This window comes from Pseudophryne corroboree, chromosome 6, assembly GCF_028390025.1.
Source record: "Pseudophryne corroboree isolate aPseCor3 chromosome 6, aPseCor3.hap2, whole genome shotgun sequence".
Classification (NCBI taxonomy): domain Eukaryota; kingdom Metazoa; phylum Chordata; class Amphibia; order Anura; family Myobatrachidae; genus Pseudophryne; species Pseudophryne corroboree.
The window spans coordinates 456880894-456898274 of record NC_086449.1 but is presented as its reverse complement, the minus strand read 5'-3'; the positions used below and the strand labels follow the sequence as shown (position 1 = coordinate 456898274).

The window sequence follows — 17381 nt, the reverse complement described above, 5'->3', positions numbered from 1 at the left end:
TTTCATTATTCATTAATTATCACCATTTATTATTCATTATTTATTATTAATTATTGTCCATCCTTCATTATCATCCTGTATACCGGCTCACAGGGAAGTCCCACTAAACCATGCCTTATATAGAATAAGCTTGATATCCATTAGTAATTTCATCATATTACAATTGCAACACCAATTCTCTTATCTTTCTTATATTCTCTTTATTGTTTACCTTTCTAACTGAATCATTCCATTGTAATGCTTAAGATAACTTAAACCAGCTTGCGGTTCAGTATAATTACATCCATTAGTTTAATTGTCTCTGCACCTTCAGTAATTAGAACCTCAGCATGCCATCATAATAGTGGCTCTGATTCTGGCTATCCATAGGTTCATTTACAAGTCAATCAAGTCGATCAGCAAGGAGATTGGCTGCAGTGTCCGTTAAGAGACACACACGGAGGGCTCACAGATCAGACGATCCTGTGAACAAGCTCCTCCCAGCGAAACGCGCGTCACTTCCGGTCCGGCACCCAACTTCCGGGACCTCGGCAACGGGGCTCCGACGGGCGGACTCCTGCCAGCACACGCCGCAAGTATTACACCGCTCCCTGCAGCGGACTTAAGCTCTCCTGGTCAGCTCTCTCCCTGTGTGCCCAGTGCAATTACAAGGGAGAAGCTGCCCCCATTCTGTGCATGAAGCACGGACCGTTTCCCTGGCAACACATAAGCCGGTAACACCAATTGCCTGACGCTCCCTGACTAATTTACACCCATGCAGGGTATTCACCCTTTGCATGGTAACCATTTTTTTTCAGCTGTCAATAAGTGCAAATATCAAACCCTTGGATACGGTGCACAGATACATGGCACCTATCTAATGCAGGGAACTGCATTGTCAGCTGTCACTCTATTGGTGCAACAATTAAGTGTATAATTATCCCATTATCACTAACTCCACCAATACAGTCAGGCAATTATTATTATCAGCAATTATTATTATTATTTTTGACCTCAGGCATTCCTTTGATAGGAGAGCTTTCACCCATTTATTATTAGAGCAGTGCCTATTTACAAATACTCTGTTCTCATTAACTGTGATTATTTGCCGTGTTTTTGCTGGTTCTAATATTGAATTTCTCAAAAAATCTTATGTTGAGATTTGAGTCAGCATTTCTGCAATATTCTTAGCAATTTGTTATTGTGACAACTATATACAAATATTTGTATCTTTCAGCGATATAAGTCAGCTGCTTCTTGCAGCCTATGTGATCTATCTAAAAACAAATGTATCTGTCTGCATTGAGCTACTGTGACAACTATATACAAATATTTGCATCTTGCAGTGATAGAAGTCAGCTGCTCCTTGCAACTTATGTGGTATATTTAAAAACAATTGTATCTGTCTTCATTTAGACACAGTGCTGCCTAGACCCCTCTTTTTTTTGCAACATCCCATGTCAAGTTGTGTATGTGATTGAACAGTTAGCTGCCTTGCAGCCCTAGTGGTGTATCCTAAGGGTATTGTTACATAGTTACACTAATCATTAGTCACTCTATACATAGTAATTCTTTATCGTGGAAACCATTTAAAATAACTGCATCTCTTAACAATGAGATAAGGCGCTACTTAGACAGCTTCACACAACAATGTATGTCAATCCTTATACAAGATTCAGCATATGGTAATTCGCAAGATTGTTTATTATAATTCTATCACATCAATTAATTTTTGTCATGTCAGTATTCTAATTGCCACACCTTAATTCGTTCGAGGTGATTCTTGTATGTGTTTCCAATTATAATTCACGTGGAGGATTTCATCAGTGAACAATCTCTCCACATTTTGGTTCCCCTGAAAACCACGGGAGTTTTCCTTTAGGGCCAATAATTGGCTATTGTTAACTCAACATTTCTGATCACGGAACCACAGTTTGCTAAGATTAGCAGCCACTCTCTATGCTGAGAGGTATTTACCATATCTTCTACAGTCATACCATGCTGGATCTGCCCGATCTCGTCTGATCTTGGAAGCCAAGCAGCACTGGGCCCGGTCAGTACCAGAAAGGGTGACCCTCTGGGAATACTGGGTACTGTAGTTCCATTAAGGTACATGCCTTTCATTGACCTGCAAAACTCATTTGCAAGCTAACATTGCAGAATACGCAGTATAGCTGACCACTCAAAAAGGAGTCCGGTAATATAAAAGCCGGTTCTTTCTTGTATCTCTTATATGAAATATACATGTGTATATCTAATCATAAATTTATAGAGATAACAAGAATTTCTATTTTCGCATTGGACAAATGTCTAACAGTAATACTCGCCTAAAATCCAGCGGGTTTACAGACAAACTTTCTGTCACCCACTTTTAACAGGCGAGTGACATATCACTATATCGTCTTCTATATATGCTATTTAATACTTGTTTTAACCTATTTCGCTGTTTTATACAGCAATGTTTTTTCTCATATGGCTAATTAATTTAACTAACTAATTTTTTCCTTATAATACTTGAGTATATTTTTATCGTCTGTAGAATAAATTAAAAGTTACGTTTTAATGCTTCATATATATTCCACGGTTTCATAACTTTGTCATCTAGTTAATTTAAATAAAGTGTGCCCCAGAGAGACATATCAAACAGTCATTCTTTTGCTTCTTTGCAAAACAACCTTTAACAGTTCTTTCTGAAATAATGTCCGGGAGCACCACCAACTCTGTTCTGCCCCAAAAGCCTCTTTAGGCGGAATTGGCAGCTCTATGTTGGTCTAAATTGTAATTTAAAATTTCATTGTTATTATAATTTTCTATCAAATAATGTACAATCTGGTCCAGTGCAGACTCCAAGAAAAACCCACCCAGTATAGTTTGTGTCACTGAGGTCTCTCTCAGTTAATGGAATCTAGCACGGAATGATTGTCTTTTTCACATACTTCAAACCCTCACGTGTGCAGTCAGCTTTGGATAACTAGCCAACCGGTTATAAAGACATTTAATTCAAACATACCTTGGATAATTAGCCAGCAATCTCTATAGAGATACTCCATAGATCAAAACATACCCTTTTTTTTGAACAGCATCAGTCTGTTTTTTCATTGAGTTTCAGCCTCAAGAACGAACTCAATACAAAACGCAGGACTGAAGACTTGGACAGTATCTTCCCCACAGAGGTGGCCCCTAATGACTCAGAACGAACCTGGGAGGAGGATCTCATTAAGCTAAAATACACGCTACAGAGACAAACTAGAACCAATTGGGACTTAACGAGTCTAGAGAACTACTGTAAACAGAAAATCACACCACGAGGTCTAAGACCCAAACTATTCCCCTCCTTTGAATTGCATACAGATACTCTCAGGCAAGAATGGGAGAATAGCCTACTCAAGTGCTCACAGGAACTAATGCAGATACTTATCAAACACAATAATCTGATCTTGGAAGGTTGCACTAGGGAAATCGAAAAGACTAGTAAGGCATTGGAAAAGTAGGAACAGGACATCAATTTCCAAACATCTTTTGAAAAGTTGAAAAAAGAATTGGACATATATGAAAATACCATCATTGAACGGAAGAGGAATAATTTTTCCTGGGACAAAAGAGACTTCAACGCAGGGAGGATATTCTAGTGGACAAGACCCGTCAGGCGTGATAATCCCTTGAACTACCAAGGGACCCCCTCTTCCTCAGAGGTTGAATTATCCAGCACAGAGGAACTAGAAGAACCCAACACAGATCGGAGGAATCACTCATCTGCAAGAATTCAACACACCGCATCAGCTCATTTTTTAGATCAAACCGGCCGGTCTCGGGGCAGTTTGAAACAAGGAAAAGAAAAACCAGAAGAAGCAAGAAGAAGAGGACGAGGAAGATGGGGCTCCCCCTCTCCAAACAGATACCCCGTACGGAGGAATCGGAAGCAATACTGAAATCTGATCGTCTCCAAATAATAAACCTCTCAACTCACACCCTCTCAAACACACATAAAGAAGTTTTGGGAAAAGGACTTACTTTTTCTCCAACTAAGAAATTTGATAGGTTTCAATGGCAGACAGACCTCAATCTCTTTGGACGGAAACTTTTAGTTACAAAATTCTATGCCAACCAAGAATATCATAAAGAGAATGAAATTACCCCCTCCATACCGACTATTGAATCGCCTGAGGAATTAGAAGCACTGAATAACCTGGAAGAACTACTTGACTCAGCAACAACAAAGAGCACTCACACTCAACGACAGATCTGTAGAAAAAAATCAACGTTTTTCCCTAATGACACCACCTGTCCAGAGGTAAGAACCTTTATTAATTTGGTATCCAAAGATCTAGACAAACTGTACATAGCGAAAAGGAGGTTCAGAACTACAGGAAATCTGTCCCCTCAAGCCAGACATGCCCTTAAAGAAATAAAATCCTGGCAAGATACAATAATCAAACAGTCGGATAAAGGGGGCAATGTGGTCCTATGGCCGAAAGATCTGTATGAAAAAGAGGCTAAAAGACAGCTTAATGATACCAACTGCTACAGTAAGAGCCTGTTTGATCCAACGCAAAATCTAACGGTGCAATATATGAGGATCATAGAGGAAGCCAGGCACCAGGGTACGATAACGCAAGCAGAATATGATTTTCTTAAAATTCAAAATCCCAGAGTACCAACTTTCTACTTGTTACCCAAGATACATAAAAATCTACTGAAACCACCAGGACGCCCCATCGTTTCAGGCAATGGAGGACTATTGGAGAAGGCCTGTACATTCTTAGAGATCCATCTGAAAGAACTTGTAACTAATCTACCCTCTTACACCCGAGACACTACAGATGTACTAAGAAAAATTGATAACATATCCTTGGAAGACACACATCTCCTGGTAAGCCTTGATGTTGAAGCTCTTTACACAAGCATCGACCATGACCTTGGTATAAAAGCAGTCAGATACTTCCTACAGACCAAAGGAATGGATGACTTCCATGAATTCCTCTAAATTCTTCTAGACTTTGCCCTACGTAAAAATTATTTTACGTTCAACAATCTCTTCTACACCCAGGAAAGAGGTACAGCTATGAGGGCTGCTTGTGCCCCCACATATGCTAACCTCTTCCTGGGTTGGTGGGAGCAGGAAGTTGTCTTTCATGAAGACCAAGATCTTTTCACTCAGCACATCGTCCTTTGGACTCGATATATTGACGATATTCTCATGATTTGGGAGGGGTCACAAGAAGAACTTTCTCAATTCTTAATTTTTCTGAACAATAACACCCTCAACCTCAGATTCACATACGAACAGAGCAAGGAGAGTATTTCCTTTCTGGATCTTAGAATTTACAAGGGAAGAGACAACATACTCGCCACAGAACTTTACAGAAAGAAGACAGCTACCAATTCCCTTTTACATCAACAAAGTTCCCATTTTCCACCCACCATTCAAAACATCCCCAAAGGAGAATTTCTTCGACTCAAAAGAAATTGCTCAAGCAAGGAGGTTTACCAGGAGAAATGTAAAGACCTCACCAACAGACTCAAAGAACGAGGATACAGCTCAAGACTCATCAAAAGATCTAAAAAATCCCTTCAAGAAACTCAGAGAGAGTCCCTGGTATTCCATCAGAAGCCTTCCCCCAAAGAGGATAATGCTCTCAGATTTGTAGGTACATTTTGTGAGGAATGGAGAGACATCAAAGGGATCATCCAAAGACATTGGCCAGTACTACTTTCTGATAGCGACCTAACGACGCGATTAAACAACACAGTCGATATGAGCTGGAAACGCTCGCCCAACTTGTCAGATCAGTTGGTTCAAAGCCACTATACATCACAACCGATAAGAAATCCCTCCATCACGGGGACCTATCCCTGTGGAGATTGCAAGGTTTGTCCTCACATTTCCAGAAGTCCAGATATAGTCGACAAATTCAACAACAGAATAAAAATCATGAATTATTTCAATTGTAAAAGCACCAATGTGGTCTATTGTCTCACTTGTCCCTGTGATAAAAAATATGTGGGCATGACTACCCGCATGCTCAAGCAAAGGGCTCTTGAGCACATTGGATCAGTTAGAAATGCCAAAACAGACTCACAAAAATTTAAACAACTGACTACAGTGGCCAAACACTTCCTTCAACATCATGCAGGCTCACCCAAGGACCTTAAAATATTTGGTCTACAACAGATCAAATTAGGCATCAGAGGTGGCAATGTAACAAAAACCTTGTTAAAGAAGGAAAGTGAATGGACATTTAAACTCGGAACAGTAGCTCCCAATGGTCTGAATGAACATATCAATTACAGTGTTTTTCTTGAGTAACAATTTTGCAATCAATTGTCAATCCAGCCTCTCTTCCCCCTTTCTCTCTGCCATTCTGTTTTCATTACTCACTCCCCCCCCCCATCCCCCCACTTCCTTCATCCAATTTTTAAATCACGGCCCATGGCAATACAACACTTCACTTTCAACATTTCACTATTTTCCTCAATTCAACACCTCATTCCCATTATCTTACACTACCTCAAGCCTATTTTTAGCCAATACCCTACACATTGCTTTCCTTTCATTAGTCATTCATTCACTCACATCGTTTCCACTCACCTTGCACCAACCTATCATATATTCATAATCCCACCCAACAGTCACCTTCTCCTTTAACACTTTTCATCATCTCTTTTTTCCCCCCTATTCACCTTTCCCCTCCCCCCCTCTTTCCCCTTTTCCCCTCCCTCTTTTTTCCCCTTCACCCTCCCCACCCCTCTTTCCCAGGCCCCCCCCCCTTTTTTCATCACCATCCTTTAACTACACCACATGCTTCACACCACGTTCACTAGTGCCCACCCCCCTACCCCCCCCTGTCCCGGCTCTCCCCCCCCCTCCCCTTCTCTCTCCCCTCTATTTACCCCCTCCTCTTTCTATTGCACAGCAGCACCACCTTTACACGGTCCGGGTATATTAAACAAGAATATAATAAAATAATTTTTAATAATTTTTTCTTTCTCCCCACCAACTCTCTTTATTATCACACAATAACAGCACCCAGCAACAATTTTGTCCTTTCTCTTCCCTATAGCCACCAATTTCTCACTTAATATTTCACAAATTTTTTTACTCCTCACTTATTTTTTCATACAGTTTTCACAATGTGTAAATTTTCTATAAGTTTTCATTTTAATTTTTTATTTTCTTATTTTTATTTTATATTTTATATTTTTGTATTTTTTTTATATATTTTTATATTTTTATTCTTTATTTTCACATTTCCTTATTCATCATTCATTTTTTTCATCATTTTTCTCATTTTTTAATTTTTTCATTATTCATTAATTATCACCATTTATTATTCATTATTTATTATTAATTATTGTCCATCCTTCATTATCATTCTGTATACCTCACAGGGAAGTCCCACTAAACCATGCCTTACATAGAATAAGCTTGATGTCCATTAGTAATTTCATCATATTACAATTGCAACACCAATTCTCTTATCTTTCTTATATTCTCTTTATTGTTTACCTTTCTAACTGAATCATTCCATTGTAATGCTTAAGATAACTTAAACCAGCTTGCGGTTCAGTATAATTACATCCATTAGTTTCATTGTCTCTGCACCTTCAGTAATTAGAACCTCAGCATGCCATCATAATAGTGGCTCTGATTCTGGCTATCCATAGGTTCATTTACAAGTCAATCAAGTCGATCAGCAAGGAGATTGGCTGCAGTGTCCGTTAAGAGACACACACGGAGGGCTCACAGATCAGACGATCCTGTGAACAAGCTCCTCCCAGCGAAACGCGCGTCACTTCCGGTCCGGCACCCGACTTCCGGGACCTCGGCAACGGGGCTCCGACGGGCGGACTCCTGCCAGCACACGCCGCAAGTATTACACCGCTCCCTGCAGCGGACTTAAGCTCTCCTGGTCAGCTCTCTCCCTGTGTGCCCAGTGCAATTACAAGGGAGAAGCTGCCCCCATTCTGTGCATGAAGCACGGACCGTTTCCCTGGCAACACATAAGCCGGTAACACCAATTGCCTGACGCTCCCTGACTAATTTACACCCATGCAGGGTATTCACCCTTTGCATGGTAACCATTTTTTTTCAGCTGTCAATAAGTGCAAATATCAAACCCTTGGATACGGTGCACAGATACATGGCACCTATCTAATGCAGGGAACTGCATTGTCAGCTGTCACTCTATTGGTGCAACAATTAAGTGTATAATTATCCCATTATCACTAACTCCACCAATACAGTCAGGCAATTATTATTATCAGCAATTATTATTATTATTTTTGACCTCAGGCATTCCTTTGATAGGAGAGCTTTCACCCATTTATTATTAGAGCAGTGCCTATTTACAAATACTCTGTTCTCATTAACTGTGATTATTTGCAGTGTTTTTGCTGGTTCTAATATTGAATTTCTCAAAAAATCTTATGTTGAGATTTGAGTCAGCATTTCTGCAATATTCTTAGCAATTTGTTATTGTGACAACTATATACAAATATTTGTATCTTTCAGCGATATAAGTCAGCTGCTTCTTGCAGCCTATGTGATCTATCTAAAAACAAATGTATCTGTCTGCATTGAGTTACTGTGACAACTATATACAAATATTTGCATCTTGCAGTGATAGAAGTCAGCTGCTCCTTGCAACTTATGTGGTATATTTAAAAACAATTGTATCTGTCTTCATTTAGACACAGTGCTGCCTAGACCCCTCTTTTTTTTTGCAACATCCCATGTCAAGTTGTGTATGTGATTGAACAGTTAGCTGCCTTGCAGCCCTAGTGGTGTATCCTAAGGGTATTGTTACATAGTTACACTAATCATTAGTCACTCTATACATAGTAATTCTTTATCGTGGAAACCATTTAAAATAACTGCATCTCTTAACAATGAGATAAGGCGCTACTTAGACAGCTTCACACAACAATGTATGTCAATCCTTATACAAGATTCAACATATGGTAATTCGCAAGATTGTTTATTATAATTCTATCACATCAATTAATTTTTGTCATGTCAGTATTCTAATTGCCACACCTTAATTCGTTCGAGGTGATTCTTGTATGTGTTTCCAATTATAATTCACGTGGAGGATTTCATCAGTGAACAATCTCTCCACATTTTGGTTCCCCTGAAAACCACGGGAGTTTTCCTTTAGGGCCAATAATTGGCTATTGTTAACTCAACATTTCTGATCACGGAACCACAGTTTGCTAAGATTAGCAGCCACTCTCTATGCTGAGAGGTATTTACCATATCTTCTACAGTCATACCATGCTGGATCTGCCCGATCTCGTCTGATCTTGGAAGCCAAGCAGCACTGGGCCTGGTCAGTACCAGAAAGGGTGACCCTCTGGGAATACTGGGTACTGTAGTTCCATTAAGGTACATGCCTTTCATTGACCAGCAAAACTAATTTGCAAGCTAACATTGCAGAATACGCAGTATAGCTGACCACTCAAAAAGGAGTCCGGTAATATAAAAGCCGGTTCTTTCTTGTATCTCTTATATGAAATATACATGTGTATATCTAATCATAAATTTATAGAGATAACAAGAATTTCTATTTTCGCATTGGACAAATGTCTAACAGTAATACTCGCCTAAAATCCAGCGGGTTTACAGACAAACTTTCTGTCACCCACTTTTAACAGGCGAGTGACATATCACTATATCGTCTTCTATATATGCTATTTAATACTTGTTTTAACCTATTTCGCTGTTTTATACAGCAATGTTTTTTCTCATATGGCTAATTAATTTAACTAACTAATTTTTTCCTTATAATACTTGAGTATATTTTTATCGTCTGTAGAATAAATTAAAAGTTACGTTTTAATGCTTCATATATATTCCACGGTTTCATAACTTTGTCATCTAGTTAATTTAAATAAAGTGTGCCCCAGAGAGACATATCAAACAGTCTTTCTTTTGCTTCTTTGCAAAACAACCTTTAACAGTTCTTTCTGAAATAATGTCCGGGAGCACCACCAACTCTGTTCTGCCCCAAAAGCCTCTTTAGGCGGAATTGGCAGCTCTATGTTGGTCTAAATTGTAATTTGAAATTTCATTGTTATTATAATTTTCTATCAAATAATGTACAATCTGGTCCAGTGCAGACTCCAAGAAAAACCCACCCAGTATAAATTATCTATGAATGTCAAGGGGTTGAACTCCCCTAATAAGCGAAGGCTGGCTTTGGGTTATTTTGCTAGGCATAAAGCAGATATTGTCATGCTGCAGGAGACACACTTCATCTGTAGCACCCCCTATTTTTAAAGATCGTAGATTCCCTCTAGGTTATTTTGCTAATGGCCCTTTTAAGAGTAACGGTGTGGCCATATTGTTTAGGGACTCCACCTCCTTTAATTTGCACTCCCAGATAGCTGATAAAAACGGCCGGTATCTTATACTGAGCGGCCTTTTAAACGACAAGCCGGTCACTCTGGTCTCCGCATATGCCCCGAATTCAAACCAAGTTGCTTTTATCCGAAAGTTATGCGTAGCTATCCAGAAGATTCGTACGGGCCCCCTTTTGCTCACGGAGGATTTTAATTTAGTCCTTGACCCTAAACTGGACAGGTCTCCTAGGACCTCTCCCCCCTCTTCAGCTCCCCCCAACGCCCCCTCCTTAGCCTTTCGTAACCTCTTAGCTGAATTCGACCTCTATGACATCTGGTGAGTGCAAAACCCTACAGGTCGGGAGTACACCTATTATTCCCCCGTCCACAACTCTTACTCCCGTATTGATTTTATGTTTTCGGACAAATGGACCCTCCAGTTGGCCAGATCCTTGGACAATCTCCCTATAACTTGGTCAGACCATGCCCCGCTGATTCTTAAATGGGATGTGGCTAGTCAACACTCTCCCCTCCCCCCCCCCCCCCCCCCCCCCCCCGCCCTTGGAGACTCTCTCCTCATTTGCTGTCCAACCCAGTCTCAAAAAAAATCATAGTTGACAGTATCTCGTCCTATATGGAATTTCTCTAACGTCCTAGTGGATGCTGGGGACTCCGAAAGGACCATGGGGAATAGCGTCTCCGCAGGAGACTGGGCACAAAGTAAAAGCTTTAGGACTAGCTGGTGTGCACTGGCTCCTCCCCCTATGACCCTCCTCCAAGCCTCAGTTAAGATTTTGTGCCCGAACGAGAAGGGTGCAATCTAGGTGGCTCTCCTGAGCTGCTTAGAGTAAAAGTTTAAATAGGTTTTTTATTTTCAGTGAGACCTGCTGGCAACGGGCTCACTGCATCGAGGGACTTAGGGGAGAGAAACGAACTCACCTGCGTGCAGAGTGGATTGGGTTTCTTAGGCTACTGGACATTAGCTCCAGAGGGACGATCACAGGCCCAGCCATGGATGGGTCCCGGAGCCGCGCCGCCGGCCCCCTTACAGATGCTGAAGCAAGAAGAGGTCCATAAATCGGCGGCAGAAGACTTTCCTGTCTTCATAAGGTAGCGCACAGCACTGCAGCTGTGCGCCATTGCTCTCAGTACACTTCACACTCCGGTCACTGAGGGTGCAGGACGCTGGGGGGGGGCGTCCTGGGAAGCAATGAATTTACCTTAGTTGGCGAAAAATACATCACATATAGCTCCTGGGCTATATGGATGTATTTAACCCCTGCCAGTTTTCCAGAAAAAAGCGGGAGAAGAGCCCGCCGTGAAGGGGGCGGGGCCTATCTCCTCAGCACACAGCGCCATTTTTCCCACACAGCTCCGCTGGTAGGAAGGCTCCCAGAATCTCCCCTGCAAACTACAGAAACAGGGTAAAAAAGAGAGGGGGGCACTTATTTGGCAAAATAACAGATATAAGCAGCTATAAGGGATAGACACTTATTGTAAGGTTGTCCCTATACATATATAGCGCTCTGGTGTGTGCTGGCAAACTCTCCCTCTGTCTCCCCAAGGGGCTAAGTGGGTCCTGTCCTCTATCAGAGCATTCCCTGTGTGTGTGCTGTGTGTCGGTACGTTTGTGTCGACATGTATGAGGAGAAAAATGATGTGGAGACGGAGCAGAGTGTCTGTAACAGTGATGTCACCCCCTAGGGGGTCGACACCTGAGTGGATGTACTGTTGAAAATTACGTGACAGTGTCAGCTCTATATAAAAAAACAGTGGTTGACATGAGACAGCCGGCTACTCAGCTTGTGCCTGTCCAGACGTCTCATAGGCCGTCAGGCAGATGGCAGATACAGACGCCGACACGGATACTGACTCCTGTGTCGACGGTGAAGAGACAACCGTGATTTCCAGTAGGGCCACACGTTACATGATTGAGACAATGGAAAATGTTTTATACATTTCTGATAATACGAGTACCACCAAAAAAAGGGGTATTATGTTCGGTGAGGGAAAAACTACCTGTAGTTTTCCTGAATCTGAGAAATAAAATGAGGTGTGTGATGATGCGTGGGTTTCCCCCCGATAACAATTAATAATTTCTTAAAAAGTATTGGCTGCATACCCTTTCCCGCCAGAGGTTAGGATGCATTTGGAAACACCCCCTAGGGGGGATAAGGCGCTCACACGCTTGTAAGAACAAGGGCTCTACCCTCTCATGAGATGGCCGCCCTTAAGGATCCTGCTGATAGAAAGCAGGAGAGGGTATCCAAAAAAGGTATTTACACACATACTGGTGTTATACTGCGACCAGCTATCGCCTCAGCCTGGAGGTGCAGTGCTGGGTTGGCTTGGTCGGATTCCCTGACTGGAAATATTGATATCCTAGATAAGGATAGTATATTATTGCCTATAGAGCATTTAAAAGATGCATTTCTATATATGCATGATGCACAGCGGAATAATTGCCGACTGGCATCAAGTATAAGTGCGTTGTCCAATTCTACCAGTAAAATGATCAGGTGATGCGGATTCCAAACGGCATTTGGAAGTATTGCCTATGAAAGGGGACATTTGGGGTCGGTCTTTTAGACCTGGCGGCCACGGCAACAGCTGGGAAATCCACGTTTGTACCCCAGGTCGCCTCTCAAAATAAGACGCCGTATTATCAGGCGCAGTCCTTTGTTGGCAAGCGGACAAAAGGTTCCTCTTTTCTGCTCGTGACAGAGGGAGAGGAAAAAGGCTGCAGAGATCAGCCAGTTCCCAGGAACAGAAACCCTTTCCCGCCTCTGCCAAGCCCTCAGTATGACGCTAGGGCTTTACAAGCTCAGGCACGGTGGGGGCCCGTTCTCAATGAATTTCAGTGCGCAGTGGGCTCACTCGCAAGTAGACACCTGGATCCTTCAGGTAATATCTCAGGGGTACATATTGGAATTCGAGACGTCTCCCCCTCGCCGTTTCCAAAAGTCGACTTTACCGACGTCTCCCTCTGACAGGGAGGCAGTTTTGGAAGCCATTCACAAGCTGTATTCCCAGCAGGTGATAATCAAGGTACCCCTCCTGCAACAGGGAACGGGGTATTATTCCACACTATTGTGGTACCGATGCCAGACGGCTCGGTGAGACCGATTCTAAAATCTAAAATCTTTGAACACTTACATACAGAGGTTCAAATTCAAGATTGAGTCACTCAGAGCAGTGATTGCGAACCTGGAAGAAGGGGACTACATGATGTCTCGGGACATCAAGGATGCTTACCTTCATGTCAAAATTTACCCTTCTCACCAAGGGTACCTCAGGTTTATGGTACAGAACTGTCACTATCAGTTCAGACGCTGCCGTAGGGATGGTCCACGGCACCCCGGGTCTTTACCAAGGTAATGGCCGAAATGATGATATTCCTTCGAAGGAAGGGAATTTTAGTTATCCCTTACTTGGACGATTCCCTGATAAGGGTAAGATCCAGGGAACAGTTGGAGGTCGGTGTAGCACTATCTCAGGTAGTGTTGCGGCAGCACGATTGGATTCTCAATATTCCAAAATCGCAGCTGGTTCCGACGACGTGTCTTCTGTTCCTAGGGATGATCCTGGACACAGTCCAGAAAAAGGTGTTTCTCCCGGAGGAGAAAGCCAGGGAGTTATCCGAGCTAGTCAGGAACCTCCTCAAACCGAGCCAAGTCTCAGTGCATCAATGCACAAGGGTTCTGGGTAAAATGGTGGCTTCCTACGAAGCAATCCCATTCGGCAGAGTCCACGCAAGAACTTTCCAGTGGGACCTGCTGGACAAATGGTCCGGGTCGCATCTTCAGATGCATCAGCGGATAACCCTGTCACCAAGGACAAGGGTGTCCCTCCTGTGGTGGTTGCAGAGTGCTCATCTTCTAGAGGGCCGCAGATTCGGCATTCAGGACTGGGTCCTGGTAACCACGGATGCCAGCCTGCGAGGCTGGGGAGCAGTCACACAGGGAAGGAATATCCAGGACTTATGGTCAAGCCTGGAGACATCACTTCACATAAATATCCTGAAGCTAAGGGACATTTACAATGCTCTAAGCTTAGCAAGACCTCTGCTTCAAGGACAGCCGGTGTTGATCCAGTCGGACAACATCACGGCAGTCACCCACGTAAACAGACAGGGTGGCACAAGAAGCAGAAGGGCAATGACAGAAGCTGCAAGGATTCTTCGCTGGGCGGAAAATCATGGGATAGCACTGTCAGCAGTATTCATTCCGGGAGTGGACAACTGGGAAGCAGACTTCCTCAGCACGACCTCCACCCGGGAGAGTGGGGACTTCACCCAGAAGTCTTCCACATGATTATAAACCGTTGGGAAAAAACTCGACAGGTATTGCGCCAGGTCAAGGGACCCTCAGGCAATAGCTGTAGACGCTCTGGTAACACTGTGGGTGTACCAGTCAGTGTATGTGTTCCCTCCTCTGCCTCTCATACCCAAGGTACTGAGATTGATAAGATGGAGAGGAGTAAGCACTATATTCGTGGCTCCGGATTGGCCAAGAAGGACTTGGTACCCGGAAATTCAAGAGATGCTCACGGAAGACCCGTGGCCTCTACCTCTAAGACAGGACCTGCTCCAGCAGGGACCATGTCTGTTCCAAGTCTTACCGCGGCTGCGTTTGACGGCATGGCGGTTGAACTCCGGATCCTGAAGGAAAAAGGCATTCCGGATGAAGTCATCCCTACCCTGGTCAAAGCCAGGAAGGATGTAACCGTACAACATTATCACCGTATTTGGCGTAAATATGTTGCGTGGTGCGAGGCCAGGAAGGCCCCTACGGAGGAATTTCAACTGGGTCGATTCCTGCATTTCCTGCAAACAGGACTGTCTATGGGCCTCAAATTAGGGTCCATTAAGGTTCAAATTTCGGCCCTGTCGATATTCTTCCAAAAAGAACTAGCTTCTGTACCTGAAGTTCAGACGTTTGTCAAGGGAGTACTGCATATACAGCCTCCTTTTGTGCCTCCAGTGGCACCTTGGGATCTCAATGTAGTGTTGGGATTCCTAAAATCACATTGGTTTGAACCACTCACCACTGTGGACTTGAAATATCTCACTTGGAAAGTGGTAATGCTGTTAGCCCTGGCTTCAGCCAGGCGTGTATCAGAATTGGCGGCTTTATCCTATAAAAGCCCTTACCTAATTTTTCATACGGACGGGGCAGAATTGAGGACTCGTCCTCAATTTCTCCCTAAGGGGGTTTCAGCATTTCACTTAAACCAACCTATCATGGTGCCTGCGGCTACTAGGGACTTGGAGGATTCCAAGTTGCTGGACGTAGTCAGGGCCCTGAAAATATATGTTTCCAGGACGGCTGGAGTCAGAAAATCTGACTCGCTGTTTATCCTGTATGCACCCAACAAGCTGGGTGCTCCTGCTTCTAAGCAGACGATTGCTCGTTGGATTTGTAGTACAATTCAGCTTGCACATTCTGTGGCAGGCCTGCCACAGCCAAAATCTGTAAAAGCCCATTCCACACGGAAAGTGGGCTCATCTTGGGCGGCTGCCCGAGGGGTCTCGGCTTTACAACTTTGCCGAGCAGCTACTTGGTCAGGGGCAAACACGTTTGCTAAATTCTACAAATTTGATACCCTGGCTGAGGAGGACCTGGAGTTCTCTCATTCGGTGCTGCAGAGTCATCCGCACTCTCCCGCCCGTTTGGGAGCTTTGGTATAATCCCCATGGTCCTTTCGGAGTCCCCAGCATCCACTAGGACGTTAGAGAAAATAAGAATTTACTTACCGATAATTCTATTTCTCATAGTCCGTAGTGGATGCTGGGCGCCCATCCCAAGTGCGGATTGTCTGCATTACTTGTACATAGTTATTGTTACAAAAATCGGGTTATTGTTGTTGTGAGCCATCTTTTCAGAGGCTCCTTCTGTTATCATGCTGTTAACTGGGTTCAGATCACAAGTTGTACGGTGTGATTGGTGTGGCTGGTAATGAGTCTTACCCGGGATTCAAAATCCTTCCTTATTGTGTACGCTCGTCCGGGCACAGTATCCTAACTGAGGCTTGGAGGAGGGTCATAGGGGGAGGAGCCAGTGCACACCAGCTAGTCCTAAAGCTTTTACTTTGTGCCCAGTCTCCTGCGGAGCCGCTATTCCCCATGGTCCTTTCGGAGTCCCCAGCATCCACTACGGACTATGAGAAATAGAATTATCGGTAAGTAAATTCTTATTTTAATTCCCCCTCGGACATGTCCACCCTGAACTTCTGGTGCGCCCTTAAAGCTGTCATCCGGGGGGCAGCGATCCAGACAGGAGCACAGCTTAAGAAACTTAACTTACAACGTCAGGCCGATTTGGAGCTCAAACTGAAGGAATTAGAGGACAAAAATCAATCTAAACCTACGAAATCCTTACAGAGGCAGTTAGCTGACATTAGATCCCAACTCCAGACATTGCTAATGGCGCGCACCCAGGCTTCACTAAATAGGATACGTCAGAAGTTTTATCTAGCAGGGAACAGGCCGGGAAAAATGCTTGCCCGGAAGCTTAGGGCTCAGCAGGCTTGGAATAGAATCAAGCTCATTGTATCCCCCACAGGCACCAAAATTTCTAACCCAAGAGAGATAGCGAACCAGTTTGCCAACTTCTACTCCCAACTCTATAACCTCTCGACTGATCCTGCCACCCCCCAGCCTACCCCTTCCTCTATCAACTTTTTCTTAGCTAATATAAACCTCCCAAATATCTCAGACGATCAATTAGCATTACTGAATGCCCCATGGTCCTTATCGGAAACCCTTCAAGTGATCAAGTCCCTCCCTCGGGGTAAGGCGCCGGGCCCCGATGGCTTTATTAATGACTTTTAGGTTTCGTTCCAAGACCTTCTAGCTCCCTCTTTGGTGGCAGTCTACACCGATATTACCTCTCAGGGCACCCTCCCTGAGGAGATGCTCGAGGCGCGTATTGTCACGATCCCTAAACCGGGGAAGGATGTGACCTTTTGTCAAAATTACCGTCCCATTGCGTTACTGAATGGGGATATTAAAATATACGCTAAATTAATAGCCTCTCGATTGAACGCCCTCTTCCCCTCCC

General features: G+C 43.4%; 1 protein-coding gene and 2 pseudogenes across 2 annotated transcripts in view; all 3 read left to right on the top strand.

The window, feature by feature from the left end:
• Positions 1 to 17381, top strand: part of TUBGCP6 (tubulin gamma complex component 6) — a 240780-nt gene that overhangs the window by 177069 nt on the left and 46330 nt on the right. The gene's annotated exons all lie outside the window — the stretch shown is intronic.
• Positions 1963 to 2081, top strand: LOC134938512 (5S ribosomal RNA; annotated as a pseudogene).
• Positions 9239 to 9357, top strand: LOC134938153 (5S ribosomal RNA; annotated as a pseudogene).